Source organism: Chlorocebus sabaeus, chromosome 29, assembly GCF_047675955.1.
Source record: "Chlorocebus sabaeus isolate Y175 chromosome 29, mChlSab1.0.hap1, whole genome shotgun sequence".
Classification (NCBI taxonomy): domain Eukaryota; kingdom Metazoa; phylum Chordata; class Mammalia; order Primates; family Cercopithecidae; genus Chlorocebus; species Chlorocebus sabaeus.
The window spans coordinates 17,787,134-17,814,131 of NC_132932.1; the positions used below are offsets into that span (position 1 = coordinate 17,787,134).

At 41.7% G+C, this 26,998-nt stretch overlaps 1 protein-coding gene and 1 long non-coding RNA gene across 17 annotated transcripts in view; one reads left to right on the top strand and one right to left on the bottom strand.

Moving 5' to 3' along the window:
• Positions 1-9,168, bottom strand: part of AEN (apoptosis enhancing nuclease) — a 27,386-nt gene extending 18,218 nt beyond the window's left edge. Inside the window, exons 1-7 of one of the 12 annotated variants that reach the window (XM_073013042.1) lie at positions 9,063-9,168; positions 7,696-8,830; positions 7,403-7,450; positions 4,956-5,073; positions 4,742-4,854; positions 3,142-3,268; positions 317-1,774 (exon numbers count right to left, since the gene is read on the bottom strand). The gene's annotated coding sequence lies outside the window, so the exon portion shown is untranslated. Of the gene's footprint in view, positions 1-316; positions 1,775-3,141; positions 3,427-4,611; positions 4,697-4,741; positions 4,855-4,955; positions 8,831-9,062 lie in introns of all 12 variants that reach the window. The other 11 variants (XM_073013045.1, XM_073013041.1, XM_073013037.1 and 8 more) reach the window with 11 other exon arrangements.
• LOC119620295 (uncharacterized) lies at positions 9,121-25,795 on the top strand. Of its 5 annotated transcripts, none has more exons than XR_012091811.1 (4): positions 9,121-9,230; positions 9,637-10,294; positions 10,391-10,477; positions 13,494-15,225. It is a non-coding gene; the product is annotated as an uncharacterized lncRNA (long non-coding RNA). The 5 variants fall into 5 exon arrangements; XR_012091810.1 differs by having other exon boundaries at positions 9,128-9,230; positions 9,600-10,294; XR_005236846.2 differs by lacking the exons at positions 9,121-9,230; positions 13,494-15,225 and adding exons at positions 9,243-9,471; positions 24,317-25,795 and having other exon boundaries at positions 9,600-10,294.
• Positions 25,796-26,998: the final 1,203 nt, after the last annotated feature.

Sequence of the window (26,998 nt, forward strand, 5' to 3'; positions counted from 1 at the left end):
CTAATCATAACAACCTAACAATGTAGATGTGATCAATTCTGTTTTACAGTTGAGGAATCTGAGACTCAGAGATGTTAAGTGACAGACTCAAAGTCACACAGCTCGTAAGCAATGGAGCCAGGATTGAAACTAGGATATGTTTGACTTCAGAGCCAGGACTCCCCCCACCACTTAACACAGGCTCTCGTATCCATCCCTCAAATCAGGAATGCACCCCACTTCCCTCCCCAGATGCTTGTTTCACTGAGGCACAATCTCTCCCTGTTCCATCCCCACACCAGCCCCAGATGCTGAGGGCTGCCCAGGAGAGACTCACCTCCCCTCCTCTCCTGTTCTCCAGCTCTGCCCTTCCTGCCCAATCTGGGCTTCTCTCCCACTGTGAAGGACAGACACCTGCTGAGTGACACCAATTTGCAGACTTCTGAAGTGTAAATGCGATTTCTAATAGGACTGGCTTCCCACTGGCTTCAGGCAGGGTTAGCAGTAAAGGGAAATTTAAAAGACTGGAAGTGCAGAAGAAGAGAGCCAGTTTGGAGGAGAGGGAGCAGCAGAAGCAGAGGCAACCACAGTCTCTGGATAGAAGTGAAGGGCTGACTTGGTTCAGAGAGGTCAAGTGCCTTGCTAAAGGTCACACAGCTAGCAACCGGAAGAGGTAGAATGAGCTCAGCTAATGGCTGCAATTTTCGCATTCCCTAAATGAGTACAATCTCCAATCCCCAACTTAGGTTTGTAATATGCTTTAGTGTCCTCTGCTGTATGGATGGAGGAGGGTGGGAATATACTTAGGAATAGGGAGGGCATTTGGATTTGTTGATTGAAAAATGAATCTACACTGAAAGTATCATCACCGTGACTCAGTGCTCAACTTAAGGCAAGGTACCCCCCAGGCAGAGGGATCAAGAAAGGCTGGGAGGCCAGGCAAGGTGGCTGATGCCTATAATCCCAGCACTTTGGGAGGCTGAGGTGGGCAGATCACCTGAGGTCACGAGTTCGAGACCAGCCTGGCCAACATGGCAAACCCCTGTCTCTACTAAAAATACAAAAAATCAGCTAGGCTGGTGGCATTCACCTGTAATCCCAGCTAGTTGGGAGGCTGAGGCTCAAGAATCACTTGAACCTAGGAGGTGGAGGTTGCAGTGAGTCAGGACTGCACCACTGCACTCCAGCCTGGGACAGAGTAAGATTCTGTCTCAAAAAAAAAAAAAAAAAAAAAAAAAAAGCCTGGGAAATGCTTTTTCTGATCACTAATTCTAATCGTATTCCTGCCACAGTGGGGGATGGCCCCCAAGCACTGGACTGTTTTTCTCTTGGCCATACTTCTGGATGTCACAGCAGAGAGGCATGTACTAAGATCAAGAAATTCCATATACACAAGTCCACTCCCTCAGTTGTGGGGCAGGCACCAGACAAGCTCTGAGCTCAGGTGTGCCCCCTTGCTGCCAGGTGCACCGAACATCCGGCAACCTTGGTCTCCAGTACATACCTCTTGGTACCTGCGTATACTGTGGCTGTCGGGCCACAGACAACGAGGCCCTGAACCCCAGGGTGTGGGGTCACAAGATGCCTCCATTATAGGTGCCCCAAAATGATTGTTGGGGGAATTAGTAATTAAGGAGGGTTTTTCTCCCCCTGCCCTTCAGGCAGTGGTATGGAAGCAGTCCACTGCTCCCTGAAAACAGAGACCCTGCCCCACTTCCCTGCTCAAACCATAGTTTGTCCGTGTTTCTGGAAGAGTCTGCCGAGGGGTGTTCAGGGTGGTTACCAGAGATGTTTTCTAGGAAACACAAAAGATACAAAAAAGAACATGAGGAAGGATAGCAAAAAAGGGGGGCTCCCCCCATTTCCTGCACCCCGCTGCAATGGCTGGCACCATTCGGCAGACTGGGATTTGTTGTTGAGCGCAGTAAGACAACAACAAAATCACTAGTCTTCCAGACGGGGCCAGCCAGTTCACTCTGTATCCAGGCCAGTTCTGCAAGGCGTTCGAGGACCATCCCCCACCCCTCGCCACCAGGTCAGGGGTCTGGATGCTCCTTCAGGCTAGGCGTTGTCTCTGCTCCTATTACCAAATTCATCTCCTCTGAACACCTCTCCTCACCTCAAAATTCCCTGGAAAAATTATTTTATTTCTTACTTTTCCCTTTTTTCTGGAGTGTTCTACTTTCTGTAATGGACATAGTTGTTTTGTTTTGTTTTGTTGAGACAAGGTCTTGCTCTGTCACCCAGACTGTAGTGCAGTGATGCAATCATGTCTCACTCCAGCTTCGGTCTTCCAGATTCAAGTGCTCAAGTGATTCTTCCATCTCAGCCTCCCTAGAAGCTGGGACTACAGCTAATTTTTTTTTTAGTAGAGACAAGCTCTCACTATATTGCCCAGGCTGGTCTCAAACTCCCGGGCTCAAGTGATCCTCCTGCCTCAGCCTCTCAAAGTGCTGGGATTATAGATGTGAACCACTGCACCCAATTTGAGCATACTTCCTTTACAAATAGGGGAATTATTTTTAAGGAGAAGCAGGCAGGTAGCTCATTTCTCTCTTTTCTTTACTAATCATGAAGCACTGAAGCACCATGGAGAAGGGAAAGTAGAGCTCGGAAATGGTGACCCCTCTCTACTGGTGCCTCCCCCTTCTGGAAGCCTATGGGCATGGCCCATGGTGAAAATTCTTCCAGTGGTTACTGAGACCTGGAAGCATTGGAAGTACAGATTCAGAATGAAGTCAGAGTGGTGGTGCTGGGGTAAGCAGAGCAGGAAGAGAGGAAAAGGGGAAGTGGTTGTGGAAAGGAGGCTGGTGGAATCCTGGCCCAGTCATCCCCTCCCTGCAGGCACAATGCTGGGCTCCCTGGTTAATTTCCCTTGCAGTGTGGCCCTGGTGGAGGAGAGGCAAAGCCCCTACTGCCTGGGCCAGCCTGTAATTGCACTGGCAGGGCACATCCGCTCCTTAATTAGCAAAAGCCACAATATCCTGGTGGCTCAGAGAGCATGGCCCTAATTGTATTTCTGCAGCAACTAAAGGATAATTACCCTTCCCTATTGGTGCTGCTTTTAATTCTTTCTCTTTTTAATTGTGAGCGCTTCCTCTTTAGCCCACCCTTCCATCCTTGGGTTTATTCTCTCTATCCAGAATGGGGGTGGGGGCTTGCCTGGTGATGGAGACGCTCAGGAGCAAGGGCAGTCGGGGGAGACATGGAGAAGACTGGCAGCACCCAGCTCTGAGTCCCAGCCCTTTGCAGCAGTCAGCCTGAGACAGGGCACAGTTCTGCCATGGGTCTGAGAAAAACCAAGAAGTTCTTTTGTGGAAGATGTAAGGGAGAGGTGTCCCTCCCCCAGAGGCTGTTATGACCCTCTTCAGTCCATCCCCCAGTGAGGTGCTGGCTCTGAAATTCCCAGCTGCAGAAAACTGAGACCTCCTTTCCCCATCCTTTAACCTATCAAGAAACAGAGATAGATGTGTGGCGTTTAATTTCTTTTACAATAATAATAAGAATAAAAAGTCCCATATCTCTTTGCCACTGTTGAGAGAGGGTTAGTCCTTCATCCTTACATTGTTTTAGAGACAAGGACCTGAGTGTACCATTAGAGAACAATGCTAAGGTAACCCCTTAGTTAATAAGAGAGCTTAGCACCCTAGGTATTTCTAGGAAAAATAGCCCTTTCTTAGGGAGCTGGAAAATAAACTTCAAGAAGTAATAGATAAGCTAAAATGCACCACAAAGAGAGTTTGGAGAGAACCACAGCATCTCCCTGGATGTCACCTTGCAGGACTGACTGATCTAGCTTACATGAGCAACCCTGGCTCTAAAGCCACCACCCAAACCACTGCCCTGCTAGAAGCTCACTATGAGAGCAGGGGCTCTTGCTCATTATTCTTCCCAGTGCCTTGCATGCAGCCTGGCCTGTGATAAATGAAACTGGTTGGCAAAGAAGCAGAGTTCAGAGACACAGTAGGACTGTGAGGTGTGAACAGGGTAAATCCATTTTCGTTGGCTTTTTCCTTACAAAGCCAATGAAGATGAACTTGAACTGACTTGACTATGGCCCTAGTTTTCAAAATTCTTTAATTCTGGGCTCTATCTGAATTGGGAGAACAAGCAAGCAATAAAAGAGGCTGCTATAGTCTCAAAGAAATGTATCTTGAAAAAATGACCTGCCCTTGAGCCCACCAACTTCCACTCCCCACTTCTAATTTCTTTCCTCTGAATTTAGAGCTGTTCCCTTAGCAACACTTGTTTCCATGGTTTCCTCCATTACAATGATCCCAAACCCCTCCTCTCTTTTACCTCATGACAGTAATGGATGATGGGGATCCTCAATGTGGCCACTCCATGTTACCAGGGTAACAATTAACTGAGCCTTAATTTATCTTTTGTGAAGAGGGCTAGGGAATATGAAGCTTTTGATTTGGAGGGGGAGGGTCCAGGTCTAGAGCTACCATTCCCATAAAGAAGAAGTTAAGCTATTTGTCTTAATACTAGCCAGTAGGATTTAGTTCAAACATTTGTTCAGCCCTACTTTAAGCACAACTGAGTTTGAGGGAATCAAAGTGCTACAAGACATAGCTCCTAATATTGAAGGGCTTATAGTCTAGCACTAGGGCTCATGGTACTGCTGACCTCTGGCACAGATGGGGCCAATAAAGAATATGGCTCTTGACAGCACCATGATGATCAGGCATCTATCCACTCCCAGTATCCCCTCCTGCCAAGAACCAAAAAAAGACTGACTGAAGTGGTCTGTACTCACGTTAAGGCTTCTTCCAGGCTGTTATCAGAGAGTTTCTGTCCCAAAAGGGAAAGAACTTTGACTTCCCCTCTTTTTAGGGAAGTGGGGACCAATGCCAGCATCCCTGAGTAAGACTATTCGGTGCAGGAAAAAAGAGAAAAATAAACAGACTTGCTCATTGCCAATGCGACAAAGGACTGGGATAATCTCCAGTTCCAGGATCACCATCACCTACCTGCAACAAGTCTTCCTGGGAAGCGATGAGTCAGCTCTTACACTGAATTAGAGAGTCATTGTCTCCATCCATTCAGCTTTTCTATTTGTCACTGAAAATTCGGGCCGAAAGCGCAGCTCTGAAGAATGAAAGTGGAAAAACAAACAAATAAAAATCAAAGTGGAGAGGACACCAAACACCAAACACAAAACACCAAAGCTGAGAGCTGAGCAGCGTGAATCCAAAAGCTGAGATATCCATTCTGCGTCACACGCAATGCAGCTCTTCCAACTTCTAGCTTTCCATCTTCATCTCCAAAAGTTTTCACCAAATCTCTAATAATGAGGGCCAATTATCTACTTTTAGGGGAAATCACAAAATTCTCTGGACCCTCAGTGTGCTGGTAACAATAACCTGCACTGACTTGGAAAGATGATCACAGTATCTCCTAAAATGAAGGGGAAAAAAGCCATAGGACAATGTATAAGGCAGGTACGTTGAAGTAAGCTATGAATAGATAGGTAAAAAACGTCATCCTTGCAAGTCAGTGCAATCTGGATTAGCCAAAGTCAATTGCAGATCCTGAGTTCAGTACTCTGAGTTCTATCCTTGGCTACTGGATGGAACTAAGGCAGATTCAATCCTTCTGTGCACCCTGCTCACTCAGCTAGTCAGAAAAGGATAAATGGCATCCTCTTATTGGTTGACAAGGCAATACACACCAACCAATGAAAGAATGCTTCTTCCTTTCCAGCCAATAAGAGCTCAGTTATCTTCTTGAAAGGAAAGTAGACCCTTTGTCCATAAAGAAAATAAGCAGAAAGTGAATAATAATTAAAAAAAAAATCAACTGTTGCTATGGGACATTACTGATGTAATCAATGATAGCTGCCACAGAGAATTCATAAAGGAAAGCACTTCTTTGGGAAGAAAAGTACAAAAAGCAGACCAGCTGTCTGGTCTGGTCTAAAGGGAAGTTTCTATAGTAACATGTGAGAGAAAAGCATTTTAATGTAAATACCCCCAAAACTATCAAGTCAGTTCACTGAGGGAATTTTTGGCCTTTTAAACTTATGCTGAAATTACAATGATCAAAAATTTTTACATTAATAATAAATGAAGGAAATGGAGAGAAATGAAGAGAACAAGATGAAAAAAGAAAAGACATGTGTGTTTACTGGTGCAGGGCACCACAGATAACCATATTATAGTTACTGCCTGAAACGGAAATATTCTCCATTCCTGTGTTGTCAAGTAATACCTCAGTTTAAAACAAAGTTCTTTTTGTTGTTGTTGTTGTTGTTTGGAAAAGAGAAAATTCATGGCTCTTAAACAGACATATTTGAGGTGAAATAGTGCACAGAGCACAGGCTGTTCTGGTAACTTGCTAGCAATTTCCTCTGAAATCACTCTGAGAATGTTACAGCTGCCTTCCGAAAATTATGAGTGAAATAATTTCCTACCCAGATGTTTCAAATGAACACAGGCAAGGCAAGGCTGACAGGTGAAACATTGATTGACAATGTTTGTCCATCAAGGGAAACAGAAAAACTCAGAGGGTTAGAAGCTTCAGGTGCTGTATTTGCTAATTATGAAGGCAATGCTGGGGAGGAAGAAAAGAGGAGAGAATCTTGAGGAATCAAATGAGAGTGATGCTAGTGTCCATTTGCTAAGGGAGACACATTTCCCTCTGCCTGTGCTTTCTATGTGGTCTATGGGGCAAGGTGAGAAGTGAGGGTAATCCAGAATTCAGCCCCCTCCCCTGAGGGGAGTGGTTTACTGGGGGGAGAGATGACTCTTAAACCAGGGAGAAAGCTTCTCTCTATAGTAGACACCCTTGGACAATTTCCTTGTTTCCCTCCTGTTCATTCATAAAAAGCAAATTTTTTTTTTTCTCATTTTAAGGGGGAAAAAGAGAGGATGGGGACAGGAACTCAGCTCCTCCAGTATAAAGGACTAAATGAAAAATATAAAAGCCCAAATTGTAAATCCTGGAGAAATGAAGCCAGTGGGGTGGAGCGGGGGAGGGGAGGACTGTAGTGGTGGCAAGGTAAGTTGCTTTGCTATGCGCCTTGACTTAAAAGAAAAACAAACAAACGAACAAACAACAAACATCTTCCAGGATTTCCCCAGACGGGGCCTTATGCGGGATCAGTGCGCCTCTCACCTAGCCCGGAGAAGGCAGGGGCTCCCCAGGAGATATTTTAAATAATCTAGGTCTTCATGGATAATCAGTGGCCAAAGCCCCTCCACCCACCGTAACCAAGGCAACAGGAGGCAGGGGCTGCGATTGGTTGCCTGGTAACCATGCTAGTGCCTGAAGCCCTGTCCCTTCTCTTCCTCCTCCACCTCCGTTTGCCCTTTTGTGATAGCGTCTCTCCCTCCGCTGTTCCCCTTCTTGGTCAAACAATCATCTTTGCTCCTCATACAAAGGTCACTTTGGGCCCCTTTGGGTAAAAAACGCGTACCTTGATGTTCTTTTTGGACAGATTTCATCCACGCTTGAGTGTTAAGACCTAGATAAAATGTGCTTCTTACCTCGGCTTCAATATCTTCTCCCTTCACCCCACTCTTTCCCTTTCACGCATTCTCATTAAGGCGTACAGAGAGCGCGGGGAGGAAGGAAGGAAGGGAAAAAAGAAAGGGGAGAGAGCGAGAGGGAGCGCGGGGGAGCGCAGGATTTAAATGTGGCGATTTTTCACGGAACACCAGAGCCTGGGGCTCGCAGTAGATCCTCTGTCCCGCTTGCCCCTTTGCTCACCGCCTGCAATCGTTCCTCTGCTCCCAGCACCATTGCCTGCATTTGGCGCCAAGTTTTTCCACTGGTCGTAGCCAGGGCGAGAGAGAATGCTCTCCTAGATTCCCACACCTAAATCCCTGGAGAAATGAGGAAGATGAATCCCGCCTTCTTCCACGAACCTGTGTCACCTCCCGACCTCCTCCGCGTGGGATCTGAGGGGCCGCGAGCGCAAGTGGCGTGGGGCTGGGAGGCCGAGCCGCGCGCAGGCACAGACCATCGGCACCCTAGGGTCGGGGCGCTGTCCAGCCTCTGGTGCTGAAGCTGGGGGCTCGGATTTGCTGCGGGAGGGGCTCCAGGGACATTTAGCAGCCTGATTCTCAGCCAACTCCAAGCGGGTAGCGACTCGAAGGAGAGGCGCTTGGTCCGCGGAGTGGAAAGGCTATACACTAGGAAGCAACCGCATTAGACGCTCCCTTTCAGCAGATAAGGGCTCCCCCAGGGCGCAATCCCTAGCGCCTCTCATTCCCCTTCCTGGAATTATTTGCCGCAATTGCGGCGGGTAGGAAGAAGGGCCCTTTGCACTGGGGCGATTACCCAGTGGTCTCCTGGTAGTTTTCACATTTTTTCCTGCGGTTCTGGGCTCTCTGGGTGCTGTCCGGCAGAGTCCCCGGACTCCTGGCGCTCAGATTTGGTGGCAGGCAAAGCAAAGAGGAGAGGCTTGGAACGCGGAACCCAGCGGCTCTTCTGCATGCAACAAGTCAGCTGCATCTAGAATCAGGGGCGAGAAGCGCGGGAGGAGCGGCGGCGGCGGGTTTGGGGCGGCTGGGTTGCGAGAGTCTGCTACCGCGAGGCTGTGGGACAGTCTTTCTCCTACTGGGCGCCGGACCGAGCGAAACAAACTGCAAGCCGGGTTTCCGCGTCGCCGGGGGGGAGTACTGGAACGAGACGCCCCCACACCTCTAGCCCGCCCAGCATCCCCTAGGAGCGCTGACCTGCTGGGCTCCAGAGTCGCTTTCCGTCCTCTTCATTTTGGCATGGCACATTTGGCGGGTGCCAAGCCTGGCCGCTCGCTTCCCCGGCCCTCCAGAGCAGCCTCAGGCTTAGCTTCCCGAATATCAGCTCCAGTCGGCTGCTCCTCCAGTCCCAAGCCCTTGACCTGGAGGAGAGAACTGGACGGGTGACCTCGGCTGGGATTTTACCTGGCATGGGTCGCCACGGCTAGGGAGGAAGACCACTTGCTCTCCGCTTCTTTCTGGAAGAAAGCCCCTCACAACCCAGCTGCCGGCACTTTGCTTCCCCGCAAGAGCCGCAGTGCAAGCAGCAGCGCAGTGCGGAGGAAGTGATGGGGTTTAAGGAAGCTGTTTGTGAAGTGCCCCTTGAATACTTGCCTCTCTGAGGCCGTCAGTCCTGGCCGGGTCCGTAGTCCTGGCATGGTCCCCCGGGTGCAAACACAGTCGCCGCGGCTGCCGGGCCAGGGGAGAACAGCTGTTTTAAAGCCGAGACCAACCCACGGGTGGCCTGTCAGGGCCAAGGATGTTCATGACGTCATCCTGAAGGCAAGCGGAGAAAGCGAGTGTGTGTGTGTGTGTGTGTGTGTGTGTGTGTGTGTGTGTGGAGGGAGGGGGGAGTCGCGCTTCACATCAAACGTCCCCTGTGGCCATGGCAACAGCTTTGGGAGAGGGGGTGCCCGTCCTCATGCCAGCAGCGGGCAGCCTGCCACTCTTGCCGGGGTCCAGCGCTCCGCTGGGGTAAGGTCCGGCATTAGTGCTGAATCCAGTTGCGCCCGGACCAGAAGAGGTACCAAAGCCAGTCCTGTACCGTGCCCGGGCTGTTCATAGCGGGTGGGTGGCTGCCTGGTCCCAGAGAAGAGGCTGGGGGGACTGCAGGCGTCCGGAGGCAATTAAGAGAAACCTTCATTTTCACAGGGCCATTTTCTATTCTTCCACCACCCCACCTGGGCAGGTTGGACCCGGTTCACCTGACCGCTCACAGACGTGTTCTCACTCACACTCGACCGACGCATGCTGGAGCAGAGCACACCCAGGCAGCACCCACGCAGGACCCACCCACCTGCCCGGTTCCTCGCCTGCATACACGACAAACTGAGGCTTCAAAGCAGCCATGAGAGCTTCAGAAAATGACAAACCCACCACGGATCCAGTGCGCATCTAGAGGGCGCAAACTGGTGACCAGCGAACCAGACGGGATACAAAAATGTTTGTGAGGTTCCCACAGTATTTTAAAAATTTGAAGTACTTGTCAAAAAGATTGGAAGAGTTCGCAGAGAAATCTGGGTTTTCCGTCTCTCTCTCCCTCTCTCTAAAACGATATTCTTGTCATGGCCTTTCCATGTCTCTTGAATAGGGGCTGGCATTCTGCATGTAGGGAGAAGCCCTGATCAGTGTACACAGGACTGGGGTCCAGGCAAATGTAGGCCCTCTTCTCCTTTTCGTCAATATCACCAAGTCCATTTATCATCAATCTTATCCTTTTACGCTTTTTTCCTACAGTAAAGAGGAAAGTGTGGCCAAGAGCAGTGACTCACGCCTGTAATCCAGGCACTTTGAAAGGTAAAGGTGGGAAGATCACTTGAGTCCAGGAGTTCGGGAGACCAGCCTAGGTAACACAGTGAGACCCCCGTCTCAAAAAAAAAAAAAAAAGAAAGAAAGAAAGAGGAAAGCAAAACTGTTTTTTGTCTCTGGCTTGTTCCCTGCAGGCCCAGCCCTGGACGGACATACAAGCATCTGTGCTGCCCACCATCCAGCCAACACAGGCAGCAGGATATTTCCTTCTAGTCAGACTGGTGAGTTTTTGTTTTGTTTTTTGTTTTTCACTTTCACATTTCAAAATATGCAAGTATTTGAGAAACATTTTTTTAAATCATATCTTTCATTTATCACTCAGATATTTGATCACATGGAACTTTCTTTACATTTTTTAAACGTGAGGAATAATATCTTATTCATAAATACGTGGAAAAATAAAAGAAGAAAATATTTTAATTACTCTCAGACTCACCCATTCTTATGTAAATGTAACACTGTTTTGCATTTTTCTGGTTGGCAGTCTGAATACAGCTGTAAAATACATTCTTGTGAATGCAATGAGCCAACCAACATACAAGTAAAAAGCACCACCAACAGGGTCATATAGTTGTGTCTTATGCATACTCTCTCACACAGTCACATTTACCAGTTCATACATTAAATGTGCATTTTGAATATTGTACATGCAACAATATGGAAGAGGGATTATCTTTTTTTTTTTTTGAGACAGAGTCTCGCTCTGTCGCCCAGGCTCGAGTGCAGTGGCCTGATCTCGACTCACTGCAAGCTCTGCCTCCCAGGTTCATGCAATTCCCCTACCTCAGCCTCCGGAGTAGCTGGGACTACAGGCACCCGCCACCATGCCAGGCTAATTTTTTGTATTTTTAGTAGAGATGGGGTTTCACCATGTTAGCCAGGATGGTCTCAATCTCCTGATTTCGTGATCTGCCCGCCTCGGCCTCCCAAAAGTGCTGGGATTACAGGCGTGAGCCACCGTGCTCAGCCAGAAGTGGGGTATCTTCTTTCTCCATTATCAGTAGACTTCCCCCTAAGGAAAAACAGGTTCTTATTTATAATGCACTTGCTCTCTTAGCCAAGCGTCTGAAAAATTTTGGTTGAAAGCCAAGGTAACTTTGTACTAGATCAACTCCAAATCTTGGCCAACATTGATTGTTTTTAGCCTATTCAGAAAAAATTGTGGCAGAGAAAGATTCTGCATTTATCTCTTGCTGAAAATCTGTTTGACCTTTGGCCTGATTGGCTCCTTAACACAGGACATTTTTCTTGCAACTGTTCCATTTGTGAATCTTACAGCTACGCCGTAGAGGGAGTGTAAGTAATACTATTAATGCTCCATTCATTATCTCTATAAAGCACTTTAAGTTTTCACTGAGTATTTTACATGATATATCTCGCTTGATTCTAGAAGCTGACCATTTTATAGATAAAGAAGCAGAGTTCAGACTGTTTAATTCACCTTGAGTTCCCAGTGCTCCTTCTGCTGGAAAGACCCACTGTCTCCCTTATATGAGTCATCAAAATTATTTGGTTGCATCTGTAGTCCTAGCTACTCAGAATGCTGAGGTGGGAGGATCAGTTGGGCCAAGGAGTTCAAGGCTGTAGTGAGCTATGATTGCACCACTGCACTCTAGCCGGGGCAACAAAGAACTTGTCTCTTAACACACACACACACACACACACACACAAAAACCGAAAACAAAAAATAAACAGTTAAACAGAAAATTTGTAAAAGTGAAAAGCCAACATACACAAACATTTGGAATTTTTATGCTTTATTTAAAATAGAAATGTAAATTATAAAATGTGGAGTACCATTTTCCACATACTGAATTGACAAAAAAATGTAAAAACCTACTTCCCAATGTTGGAGAGGGTATGGTGAAATAAGTGCTCATACCTATGGAGGTTTCAAGTTGGTTAAATTCACTGGAAAGTAATTTTGCAAGTTGTATCAAGGGTCATAGTGACCAGCCTGGGCAATATAGCAGGACCCTGTCTCTACAAAAAAAAAAAAAAAAAAAAAAGTCATAAACATTAACACTTTCATACCCTTTGGACCAGTTCTTCTTGGGGTATCTTAATAAAATAATCTTGGCCTGGTGCAGTGGCTCATGCCTGTAATCCCAGCACTTTAGAAGGCCAAGATAAATGGATCACCTGAGGTCAGGAGTTCAAGATCAGCCTGACCAACAAGGAGAAACCGCATCTCTACTAAAAATACAAAATTAGCAGGGCGTGGTGGCGCATGCCTGTAATACCAGCTACTTGGGAGGCTGAAGCAGAAGAATCACTTGAAACCAAGAGGCAGAGGTTGCAGTGAGCCGAGTTGGCGCCACTACACTCTAGCCTGGGCAACAAGAGCGAAACTCTGTCTTAAATAAATAAATAAATAAATAATCTTTAATGCAGAAAATGCTAGACATGTAAAGGTGTCCATTGTCACATTAATATTTTTAAAAATGGAAGCAACGTAATATCCAACTCTAAAACTAATATTTATGCTGAAACAAGAGCCAAGAAAATACTTATAATGTTAAGGAAGGAAATTAGCAGAACACAGAACTGTCTTTACAGATGTCATTAAAGTAAGAGCTTTAGAAAGCATACATACAGAAAAAATAGAACAGAAGTACATCAAAGTATGATAAAGTTTCTGTTAAAGAGATCACAGGTGACTTTTAAATGTTTTCTTTTTATCATGTTTTCCAAATTTTCTGAAACATGATTAGGTAGTTTCTATAATTAAAATATAGTATGATACAAATATGAGAGTAGATGGTATTTATTAGGCATCTATTCCTTATTTGGCACTGTTCCAGATGGGCATAATCAGGGCAGGTGTGGAGACTGGGTTTCAGACCTGTGCAGGTTGCTGCAGATCTTGCCTGGGGTATTAGGTGACCATGAGAGAGTTTGACCTTATCTGTAAAGAGCTGATAAGTGGCATTTGGTTTTTACTTGACTCAAATACATCATCAGCCCAGCTGCCCTTGTTCTCCTCCTCAATAAGCTTGCTTCTGTTCCTGATATCTACTTTCTGACCACTTCCTTCTACACATCAAATAATAACGAAAACAATAATAATATTTCTTTTACATTTTTAATAGCACTTCACATTTTTCAATGCTCTCCAACACAATGTTTTACATAACTTTATAGCAACTACTACCAAAAAATCCCCACTTAAATTTAATTACCACAACTCTGTGAAATAGGTGTTATTTTCTCCAGGTTTGTTTATTCTCTGTTTAGGTGCTGTGCCAGAAGCCACACAGCTGATAAGTGGTGGATCCATCTTGAATTTGACTTCTAGACACTCCCTTTCATAAGACAGTGGGAGTTTAATCATGGAATACAATTCTTCTTTGGATTAGAACTTAATTGGAGGACAGATTGGCAGCTCAGCTAACCTTACTGCCATCACCATTAGACAAATAAAGATAAATCTGTACACTACCAGTTTCCTCAATATTCTCATGCATTCATTTCTTGGAATTGACAAACCATGGACCAGATGTCAAAAGATTCTGTGAGGGTCAGGCATCTTGGAGACGTTACTGAGTTTCTAGATGGGTTGACATTTTAAAATGAAGCTTTTCTGGAAAGGAGATTGGATTACAGGTGCTAAGAAACTTGCTTGCTATGGATGGTTAAGGAGGCACCTGTCTTGTGCCAACAACCAGACACCTCAAATGTGGAATTAGAGAACAGTGCAGTGAATGAAGTCATCACACTCACTTCCCACACGTTGGGCATTCTAAGGAAATTTGGATCTCTCGTCTTTCATCCCAACTGTGTCGCAAATATTTATAAACATTTGCCAGATTACCAAGAGAGCCTTAAAATTTAATTTCAAGGACTAACCAAGCACCTGATGGATTTTGTCATATCTGAAGACCAGAGAAGGCTGTTCTTTAAAAAGAAAACGTAATTTTGGCAATAGTGACACCAGTTCAGAAAGAAGTTCTTTTAGGATTTTGACTCTACTTACCTCTAGAAATTAAAATCCAATAATAGAGAATTATAAATATCTTTGGTTCTTGGTTCCTGGGATACTTTTAATGGCCAAAGTAACCCGGGCAATTCTAAAAGTAACACAGAGCTATTCTTAAATAATATAATCATCTTAAGAAATGATAAATTCATAATTTGCTCCAACTGTGAAAAACTGTGCACATTAGGTGATCAGGAGATTTTTAAAAGTCTCTCTTAAAATTTTCCATTGAAAGTAGAGATTTTTAGACATTTAAAAATCCAGCTATACACCAATTGTGAAAGATATACATAGTCAAATGGACACAGACCTTGAACGTCAAGAGTTAAGAAAAAAATATTCTAGACATTACTACCCCAAACCAACCTTGTATAATAACTAATGTAGAATTTAAAGTGAAAAGCATTAAATAGGAACATGTTATAATAATATTAATGATAAAGAGAGTAATTGGCCAGGAAGGTATAACAATTCTGAGCCTGAATACATCAAACAACACAGCATCAAAATATAAAAAACAAGGCTGGGTGCAATGCCTTGTACCTATAATTTCAACACTTTGGAAGACTGAGGTGGGAGGATTGCTTGAGACCAGGAGTTCAAAACCAGCCTGGGCAACATAGTGAGACCCCATCTCTACAGAAAGAAAGAAAGAGAAAGAAAGAAAGAAAGAAAGAAAGAAAGAAAGAAAGAAAGAACGAACGAACGAAAGAACGAAAGAAAGAACGAAAGAAAGAAAGAAAGAAAGAAAGAAAGGCAGGTTTGTATAGAGAAATAAACCAAAACCACCTACAATTCATTATACTGAGATATTTTAGTATACCTGTATCAGAAACTGACAGATGAAGCATTAAGATATTTCAAGTATTCGTATGAATATAGACAATTTTAACTATACAATCAGTAAGTTGATTCCCCATCCCTCTATTTGTGTGTGCATGTGTGTGTATCTGCACTCAACAAATAAAGAACACATATCCTTTTCAGGCACACATGGAATATTTGTAAAAATTGTTAAATACTACTTCATAAAGAAAATCTCAAAAAATACTGAAGAATCAATATGATTTAGATAAAATCAGAAATCAATATTAAAAGCAGAACTCAAGACTGAAAATATAAGCAAAGGCACATCAGTGTTGTGTGGGAAACAAAAAAAAATTAAATTAAAAATATAACCAAAGGAACCCATATATTTGAAAGCTAAAATAAAAATCACAAACAAAACAAAGAAATGACTAAGGAAAAACTAACAAACAAAATAAACCCCCACCTTTCTAAATACTTAAGAATAAAACAAAATTTAAAATGGAAATTTAAAAATAATTCAAACTAAAAAACAATGAGAAGAGAGAATCGCTTGAGGCCAGGAGTTCAAGACCAGCCTGGGGAATATAGTGAGACCCCTCCTATCTGAAAGAAGGAAGGAAGGAAGGGAGGGAAGGAGAGATGGGAAGGGAAGGGGAAGGGAGGGGAGGGGAGGGGAGGGAAGGGAAGGGTAGGGAAGAGACGGGACAGGAAGGGAAGGGAAGGAAAGGGACAGGACGGGACAGGAAGGGAAGGGGAGAGAGAAAGAAAGAAAGAGTTGCACTATCTCTGCTCACTGCAACCTCTGCCTCCTGGGTTCAAGCAATCCTTCCATCTTAGCCTCCCGAGTAGCTGGGACTGCAGGTGTGGGCCACTCCGTCAGGCTAATTTTTAGTAGAGATGGGGTTTACCCATGTTGTCGAGGCTCGTCTTGAACTCCTGGGCTCAAGCAATCTGCCCGCCTTGACTTCCCAAAGTGTTGGAATTACAGGTGTGAGCCACTGCACACGGTAGACATAGAAAAGCTTAATAGACCTATAACAATTAAATTGGTAAATCTTAATAAAAGTATAGCACCCTCTGCCCTCAAACACACAAATTGTCATTTCAGATTGTTTTATACACAAATTCTACCATAACTTTGAGGAACAGATTATTTTTGTGTTACCATACAGAAAAAGCAAAGGAAAGAAATAGTAACAACAAACCACAATAAATATTGGAAATAAATGTATAGGCCAATCTATTTATAAACAAAAATGTAAATAATCCTAAATAAATTTTTAGTAAGCTAAATTCACATAATAAGCAAATAAGTCTTATCCTAGGATTCTAATAATTTTTAACATTTAGAAGTCTATTTGGCCGGGCGTGGTGGCTCATGCCTGTAATCTCAGCACTCTGGGAGGTCGAGGCAGGTGGATCACCTGAGGTCGGGAGTTCGAGACCAGCCTGACTGACATGGAGAAACCCCATCTCTACTAAAAATACAAAAAGTAGCCAGGTGAAGTGGTGGGCACCTGTAATCCCAGCTACTCGGGAGGCTGAGGCAGGAGAATTGCTCGAACCTAGGAGGCGGAGGTTGCGGTGAGCCGAGATCGTACCATTGCACTCCAGCTTTCGCAACAAGAGAGAAACTCTGTCTTAAAAAAAAAAAAAAGAAAAAAGAAAAAAAGAAAAAGTAAAAGAAAAAAGAGAAATCTATTCCTGTAAATTAGCTTGACTTTAATAGATTAAAAGAAAAAATAAAAGCACTGAATAAATCTAGAAAGCATTTGCTAAGATTCAATATTGATTTAAGATAAAAACTTTAGCCAATCTGGAATGAAAGGAAATTGCCTGTCCTTAATAAAAGATATCTATTCACAGTATCACACTTAACATTGGAATATGAGAAACATTCTCTTTGAAGTCAGCAATGTGACTGTAATCAACATGCTACTGGATGTGCCCATGAAGATACCAAACTTTCATTTCAGATAATGTGCTTTTACTAGAAAATGTAAGAAAATCTACAGATAAATGCTATAAGGTAATAAGATTTTTTTTGACAATATCAGTGTTCAAAAATCAATAGCACAATTGAGAAAATCAATGACACTGAAATTAAGTCTTCTAGTTAGACAGATCGAGACAAAAATAGAAACTTCAAATGACTTAAAATCAGGAGTGAAAGAGGAAACATTACTACCAATCTTACAAAGTAAATAACATTATAGGAGAATATGAATATGAATAATCGAACACTGACAGATAACCTATACAATTGGCAGATTCCTATATAACACAAAAATTACTGAAACGGACTCAAGAAGAAATAGAAAATCTGAACAGATCATAACAAGTAAAGAGATTGAATAAGTAATCAAAAAACTTCCCACAAAGAAAGGCACAGGGCCAGATAGTTTCGCTGTTGCATTGTACCAAACATTTCAAAAAGAATTAACACCAATCTTTCATGAACTCTTCCAAAAAATAAAACAGTAGGAAACATTTCCAAACTCTTTCTCTGAGTTGAGTATTACCCTGACATCAAAACCAGACAAAGATATCACAAGAGGAAAATACTACAGAGCAACAGCCTTTATGAATATAAATGCAAAAGTCCTTACTGAAATACTAGAAAACTAAATCCAGAAATATATCAAAAGGATTATACATCATGATCAAAAGCGATTTATCCCAGGAATGGAAGGTTGTTTTAAAATCTAGAAATCAATCATAATAACACTCCATATTAATAGAATAAATGACAAAATCCAGACCATCAACTCAATCCAGACAAGAAAACAGCTTTTGACAAAATCTAACACCTTTTCGTGATAAAACACTCAATAGGCGGTAAGTGGTGACTCACACCTCTAATCCTAGCAATTTGGGAGGGTGAGGTGGGAGTACTGTTTGAGCCCAGGAGTTAAAGACCAGCCTGAGCAACATGACAAGATCCCGCCTCTATAAAAAATTTAAAAAATTAGCCATGTGTGGTGGTACATGCCTGTGGTTCCAGCCACTCTGGAAGCTGAGGCAGGAGGATTTTTTGAGCCCAGGAGGTCCAGGCTGCACTCCAACCTGGGTAACAGAGCCAGACTTTGTCTCAAAAAAAAAATGAAAACAAACAAATAAACAAAACCAAAAAAAAAAAAAAAAAAAAAAAACCCTCAACACTCTAGGTATAGAAAGGTACTTCCTCAACCTGATAAAAGGCATCTACAAAAAATCCGTAACTAACAACATATTTCAAATGGTGAAAGGCAAAGTTTCCCCTTAGATCAGGAACAAGAAAAGAATGTACATTCTCATCACCTCTATTCAATATTGTTTCGGAGGTTCTATCCAGGGTTGTTAGCCAAGGAAAATAAATAAAAGGATTTTGAAAGGAAGAAGTAAAACTTCTCTGTTTGCAGATGACATGGTTTTGTACATGGAAAATACTAAGGAATCCACAAAAGAAACTATTAGAGCTAATAAATTCAGCAAGTTTGCAGGACATATAAAATATATAAATCAGTTTTACTTCTATGTACTAGCAATGGATAATCTGAAAGTGAAATCAAGAAAACAATTCCATTTGTAATAGCATCAAAAAGAATAAAATACTTAGGAATAAATTTAGTGAAAGCAGTGCATGCAAGACTTGTACATTGAAAACTACAAAGCATTGCTGAAATAAATTCTTTTTTCATTAGTGTCTCAGCAAAAGATCTAAATAAATGGGAAAGGTATCCCATGTTCATGTATTGGCAAACTTATTGTTAAGATGACAATACTCCCTAGATTGACATATAGAGTGGATACAATCCTAAATCCCAACACAATATCAAAATTCCAGCTGCTTCTTGTTTTATTGTTGCACAAATTGACATGCTGGTCCTAAAATTCATATAGAAATCCAAGGGACCCAGAGTAGCCAACACACTGTCTAAAATTAAAAATAAAGTTGAAGGACTCACACTTCATAATTTCAAAACTTAATGCAAAACTAAAGTAATTGAGACTGTGTGGTACTGGCAGGAGGGCAAACATATAGATCAACAGAATAAAATTGAGAGTCCTGAGATAAACTCATACATCTATAGTAATTGATTTTCAACAAAGGTACCAATTCAATCTGGTGGGAGAAGAGTCTCTTCAATAAATAGTGCTGGACAACTGGATATTCATATGCAAAAGAATAAACTTGGACCGGTAGTTCACACATATGCACAAATTTACTCAAAATGGATTGAAGACCTAAATATAAGAGCTAAAATCGCAGAACTCTTAGAATAAAACATAGGTATAAGTCCTTGTAAACTTGGGTTATGCAATGGTTTCTTAAATGTAACTTTTAAATCTCAAGCAACCAAAGGAAATATTGAAATTAATAAAAATTAAAAACTTTTGTGTTTTGAGGACTCTACCAAGGAAAATGAAAAGATAACTTACAGAATGGGAAAAAGTATTTGAAAATCATATATCTGATGAGGGTCTAGGTCTAGGATCAAGGACTAACAAAGAACTCTTATAACTCAATTATACAAAGACAATCCAATTAAAATGGGCAAAGGATTTGAATATACAGTTCTCCAAATAAGATACACAAATGGCCAACAAGCACATGAAAAGATGGTCAACATCACTGTTCATTAGGGAATGCAAATCAAATCTACAATGAGATAAACCCACTAGAATGGCTATAATTTTTTAAAAAGGACAATAACAAGTGTGGGTGAAGTTGTGGAGAAACTGGAACCCTCAGATATTGCTGGTGAGAATGTAAAATGGTGTAGCCACTTTGGAAATGTTAACTCGAGTTGCCATATGACCCAACTATTCCACCCTTAGGTACACACCCAAGATAACTGAAAATATATATTATACAAAAATTTGTAAACAAATGTTCATAGCAACATTATTTATAATAGCCCAAAGTGGAAACAATTCAAATGTCCATCAGCTAATACATGGACAAGCAAATATTTATCCTGATAATGAAATATTACTCAGCTATGAGAAGGAATGAAGTTCTGATACATGCTGCAACATGGATGAACCCTGAAAGTATTATACTAAGAGAAAGAAGCCAGATGCCAAAGGCTGCATACTGTATGGTTTTATTTATGTGAAACTATTTATCAGAATAGTCAAATCTATAGGAAGAAGGTAAGTGGTTTTCAGGGAGTAGGATGAAGGGGACATGGGGAATGACAGCTCGGGGTTACAGGATTTCTTTTCAGGATGACAAAAATGTACTGGAATTAGTAGTGGTGGTCGGCCAACCTTGTGAATATATTAAAAACCACTAAATTGTATACTTTAAAAGGGTGAATTTTATACCATGTTAATTATTTCTCAATTTGAAAAAATAACATTCCTGAGAAACACCTAATTAAAAAGATAACTTAATAAATGAACTTACAATATCAAGAAAAAGGCCAAGGGTAGTGGCTCATGCCTGTAATCCCAGCTCTTTGGGAGGCCAAGGCAGGAAGCTTGTTTGAGCCCAGGAGTTTATGATTAGCCTGGGCAACATGGTGGGACACCGTTTCTATGAAAAAACAAAAAACAAAAAACAAAAAACAAAAACAAAAACAAAAAACAAAAAAAAACAGAAAAAAAATGAACAAACAGAAAGAAATTAGCCAGGCATGGTGGTGAATGCCTTTGGTTCCAGCTAGTTGGGAGGCTGAGGTGGCACCATTGCACTCCAGCCTGTGTGACAGAGTAAGGCCCTCTCAAAAATTAAGGAAGGAAGGAAGGAAGGAAGGAAGGAAGGAAGGAAGGAAGGAAGGAAGGAAGGAGAAAATAACTCTTAGGTAACTAGGAATAAATCTAACAATGATTTGCTACAGATTGAGGAGATTCTAAAATTTTATTGAAGGCCATAAAAGAAGATCTAAATAAATGGAGAGGCATTGCATATTTGTGGATGATGGCAATGACATTACAATGTTAACAATAATTCATTTTATGTCTTGTTAGACACAAAAAGCACAAATAAAAATACAAATTTAACATTAAACTTAAAAATGTAAGCAGAGGCAAAAGATATAAATTAAGTAAAATCAAGTTTAGGATGGGAAAAGATATTTACAAGTGTATGATCAACAAGGAATTAATATCTAGAATACCTAAAGCATTTATATAAATCAATAAGAAGAAGACAAAAAATATTGAAAATTGAAAGGTTGTGACCAAGAAATCCACAGAAAAGAACACTCAAGTGGCTGATAAACTAGTGATTGAAGCACAGTCTGACTAATCGTGAGGACAATGCAAATTATTATTATTTTTTTAACCTTTCTTTCATAGGTTATTGGTGTATAGGTGGTGTTTGGTTACACAAGTAAGTTCTTTAGTGGTGATTTGTGAGATTTTGGTGCACCCATCACCCAATCAGTATACATTGCGCTGTATTTTTTTTTTTTTTTTTTGAGACAGAGTTTTGCTCTCATTGCCCAGGCTGGAGTGGAATGGCTCGTTCTCGGCTCACCGCAATCTCTGCCTCTCTGGTTCAAGCGATTCTCCTGCCTCAGCCTCCCGAGTAGCTGGGATTACAGGCATGTTCCACCACGCCTGGCTAATTTTGTATTTTTAGTAGAGATGGGGTTTCTCCATGTTGGTCAGGCTGGTCTTGAACTCCCGACCTCAGGGGATCTGCCTGCCTCAGCCTCCCAAAGTGTTGGGATTACAGGCATGAGCCACCACACCCAGCCCCCTATTTGTAATCTTTTATCCCTTGCCCCCTCCCACCCTTACCCTGCAAGTCACCATAGTCATTGTATCATTCTTACGCCTTTGCATCCTCATAGCTTAGCTCCCACATATCAGTGAGAATATACAATGTTTGGTTTTCCATTCCTGAGTTATTTCACTTAGAATAACAGTTTCCAATCTCATCCAGGTCGCTGAAATGCTGTTAATTCATTCCTTTTATGGCCGACTAGTATTTCATTATATGTATATGTGTGTATATAAATCTAACAATGATTTGCTATGGATTGAGGAGATTCTAAAATTTTATTGAAGGCCATAAAAGAAGATCTAAATAAATGGAGAGGCATTGCATATTTGTGGATGATGGCAATGACATTACAATGTCATTGGGTTCACTCTGATATATATGTATATATGTATATATATACACACATATATCTCACAGTTTCTTTATCCACTTGTTGATTGATGGGCATTTGGGTTGGTTCCATGATTTTGCGATTGTGAATTGTGCTGCTATAAACATATGTGTGCAAGTATCTTTTTTGTATAATGACTTCTTTTCCTCTGGGTAGATTCTCAGTAGTGTGATTGCTGGATCAAATGGTAGTTCTACTTTTAGTTCTTTAAAGAATCTCCACACAATTTCCATAGTGGCTATACTAATTTACATTCCCACCAGCAGTGTAGAAGTGTTCCCTGATCACCACATCCATGCCAACATCTTCTGTTTTTTTTATTTTTTAACTATGGCCATTCTGAGCAATGCAAATTATAACAAGGAATCACACCCATCAAGTTGGGAAAATTAACAGGACTAATAATTCGCCAAGTGTTGAATTTTCACCAATTGTTAGTGAAAACGTGAGGAAACAGGAATTCGTAGACATCTCTATTGGAAGTATAAATTGCTGCCATCACTTTGGAGAATAATTTGGCAATATCTAATAAATTTCAAGGTGTACATACCCTTCAAACAACCCAACAACTCTTTTTCTAGATACATGCCCTAAAGAAGTTTTCAGCCATGGTCACCAGGAATAATATGCCATGAACAAGAATGTTCACTGCAACACTACCTGGAAATAGTAAGACATAGAAACAGCTCAAATATCCACTGATAAGAAAATGGATAAATAAATTATGGTTTATCTATGTAATAAATTCAGTGATATAATTCAGTGAAAAAATACTTTGATCAATTAACTTGCAGCTCTACATGTATCCAGTTGGACATCTAAAAACATGTTCAGTGAGAAAAGAAAAGTTATAAAAAGGTTCACAAACTATCATATGACTATACAAAAGTAAAGCAAAGTAAAGTATGATACTGATACAGATTATTATAGGTAAATACAGATGAAGTAAATTTGTTGTTATTTTTGTTTGGCTTTTTGTTGTTGTTGTTGTTGTTTTGAGGCAGTCTCTCTGTCATCCAGAAGGGAGTGCAATGACTCAATCATGGCTCATTGCAGCCTTGACCTCCCAGATCAAGTGATCCCCCACCTCAATTTTTTTATTTTTTTGTAGAGACGAGGTCTCGCTATGTTGCCTCGTCTGGTCTGGAACTGCTGGGCTCAAGCAATCCCCCTGCCTCAGCCTCCCAAAATCCTAGGATTACAGACGTGAACCACTTCACTTAGCCTGAAATAGATGTTTAATAACATGGGTTAAAGGATATGTATCAACTTCAGGAAAGTAATCACCTCGGGCAGGGAAGGGAAGAAATGGGATGGTGACAACTGTATTTGTGTTGTTTTATTTTTTAATATTTATTTATTTATTTAGAGATGTAGTTTCACTCTGTCACTCAGGCTGGAGTGCAGTGGCACGATCTCAGCCCACTGCAACCTCCGTCTCCCAGGTCCAAGTGATTCTCCTGCTTCAGCCTCTTGAGTAGCTGGGATTACAGGCATGTACCACAACACCCGGCTAATTTTTGTAGTTTTAGTAGAGACAGGGTTTCTTCATGTTAGCCAGGCTAGTCTCGAAATTTTGACCTCAAGTGATCCGCCTACCTCAGCCTCCTAAAGTGCTGGGATTACAGGTGTGAACTACTGTGCCTGGCCTGACAACTGTATTTGTATTGTTTTATCTTTTGCTAAAAAGCATCTGAAGCAAATACATTAATGGTTGTTAAAACTGAGACGTAGATATGTGGCTCTCTTTTGATATTTTCTGTATTTTATATATCTTTGAAATATTTAATAATTTATTCTAAAATGCAAATACAATCTTTGTTTTGTTTGACGGTAGAAATTGATGTTTGATACTGGGGAGTCCTTTAACCTCTCTCGCATAGGTTCTCCTTACTCAAAGGCGAACGGTGACCCTTCTTTTTCTATCTGATAGGATTTTGGTGAGAATCAAACACACTCATACACAAGAGAGCACTTTGCAAACTATAAATTCTTCTTAATGCGTGATACTTTTGTTATCACGTAAAATGAAATGGCAAAAAAAAAAATAATGAGCTAAGAACAGATCAATCTGAGATTTACAACTACAGCTCACACTAATTTTGAATTAGGTTATAGATAAAGAAAAGGTACTCAATTTCCCCTTCATATTTCCTCAGGGTGTTCTAAACCATGCAGATAAAAGGCCACTTGCCCAGGAAGGGGAAGCAAGAAGGTCCTGGTTTCACTGTGAACACAAATGACTGTTTTGGCAGTCTACCTTACTATCCACCAGACTAGTCTTTCAGAGAAAATGCCAGAGGCAGTAACTGAAAGCAGCTTGTCGGAGTCATCAGTTAGTCACTGAAGCAAATCATTTGAGATAAGATAAAGGCGAGCTCTTGACATTCCTGGGACCAGAAGACCTGCCCTGCGAGACTGTGAGCGGCTCAGCTTCTCCTACCCTGGGGAAGGTAATTGATGAGTTAATTAATATGCGCAGCAGATGCATCACTGTCAATAGAAGATGGACTGCTTCTGGTCCTCACTATCATTACTAAGATGATCTCAGCCTTTCAACTTGGTTGGGAGAAACCAATTTCCTGGGAGAAATCTCAATAAAATTGTTTTCCTATCATCAGGTGGAAATCTTGTTAAGTGCTCCAAGGACCCTTGGTTTTATGGGTTTGTTTTTACAGCCCCCAGCAGCCTTGGCTAGGATTTCATTCTAAAATAACATTTCCTCTCTGTAAAAAATGTCTTGTTGCTCCAGGCTCTGGGGCTCAGTGACCCTCATGAGTTTTTGACTGCAGGAGGCCGAGGGGTGAACTGGAGGTTTGCAATTTATGTCAAATATGCACACAGGGACACACAGTTTGATCTGTCCCTTCTGCCTCCTCTTTTTTCCTACATTACTCTCTTAGAAGATGAGATGATGACTCCTGCTGTGACTATCCTGACAGTACCCCCATTCAACAATTCAGAATTAGCAGTAGATGTACAGTAAATTTGTTTTTTTCCTTTTAAATAGACTTTATTTTTTTCTTAGAACAGTTTTAGGTTCACGGCAAACTTGAGTGGTAAGTAGAGTTTCCATTACGCTCCCTACTCCAACACACGCACAGCCTTCCTCCATTGTCAACATCCTACACCCAGAGTGGTACATTTGTTACACTGATGAATCTACATGGACACATCATTATCACCTAAAGTCCATAGTTTGCATTAGGGTTCACTTTGATGTTATGCATTTTATGGATTTGGACAAATGTATAATGACATGTATCCACCATCATAGTACCCTACAGAGTGGTTTCTTGGCCTTAACAATCTGTACTCCACCTATTCATCCCCACTCTCTTCCTAACTCCTGGCAAGCACTGATCTTTTTCCTGTCTTCCTATTTCTGCTTTTTCTAGAATGTCATACAGTTGGAGTCTTACAACAGGCTACATACAAAGGCTACAGCCTTTCCAGATTGGCTTCTTTCACTTAGTAAAACACACTCAAAGTTTTTCTGTGTCTTTTCATAGCTTGATATCTCACTTATTAGGACCTGATTATTTGGTGCAAAATCATATTCCCTTGTCTGGATCTACCACAGTTTATTTATCCTTTCACCTACTGAAGGACATCTTGGTTGCTTCCAAGTTTTGTCAGTTTATCTTTGGGTAAATAGTAAGGAAAATGATTGCTGGATATATGGTAAGAATATGTTTAGTTTTGTACGAAATTGCCAAACTCTCTTCCAAAGTGCCTGTACCATTTTGTATTACTACCAGTAATGAATGAGAGTTCATGTTGCTGCACATCCTCACCAGCATTTGTTTTTTCTGTGTTACGGATTTTGGTCATTCTCGTAGACATGTAGTGGTATCTCGTTGTGTTAGTTGGTACTTTCCCAATGACATAGGATATGGAGAATCTTTCCATGTGCATATTGGGCATCTGTATGTCTACTTTGGTGAATTGTCTGTTCAGACCTTCGGCCCATTTTTAATCAGTTTGTTTTCTTATTGTTGAGTTTTAAGAGTTCTTTGTCTATTTTGGATAACAGTCCATTATCAGATGTGTCTTTTAAAAATATTTTCTCCCAGCCTGTGGCTTGTCTTCCCATTTTCTAACAGTGTTTTAGACAGAGCAGAAATTTCTAATTTTAATGAAGCCTGGCTTATCAATGATTTCTTTTCTTTCTCTCTCTTTTCTCTCTCTCTCCTTCCTTCCTTCCTTCCTTCCTTCCTTCCTTCCTTCCTTCCTTCCTTCCTTCCTTCCTTCCTTCTTTTTTCTCACTCTTGTCGTCCAGGCTGGAGTGCAATGGTGTGATCTCAGCTCACTGCAACCTCCACCTCCCAGGTTCAAGCAATTGTTCTGCCTCAGCCTCCTGAGTCACTAGGATTATAGGCGCATGCCACCATGTCTGGCTAATTTTTTTGTATCTTTAGTAGAGACAGGGTTTCACCATGTTGGCTGGGCTGGTCTTGAACCCCTGACCTTGTGATCCACCTGCCTTGGCCTCCCAAAGTTCTGGGATTACAGTCGTGAGCCACTGTACCCAACCACAATGAGATATTTTATGAATTGTGCTTTTGGTGTTGTATCTAAAATGTCATCACCATGTCCTCACCATGTCCAAGTTCATAAAGGTTTTCTACTATGTTATCTTCTAGAAGTTTTATAGTTTTGCATTTTATATTTAGGTCTGTGATATTTTTTGAATTAATTTTTGTGAAGGCTATAAGATCTGTGTCTAAATTCACTTTTGTTTTTTTGCATGTGGATGTCCATTTTTTCCATCACCATTTGTCAAAAAGCCTATCTTTGTTCCACTGTATTGCCTTTGTCCCTTTGTTAAAGGTCAGCTG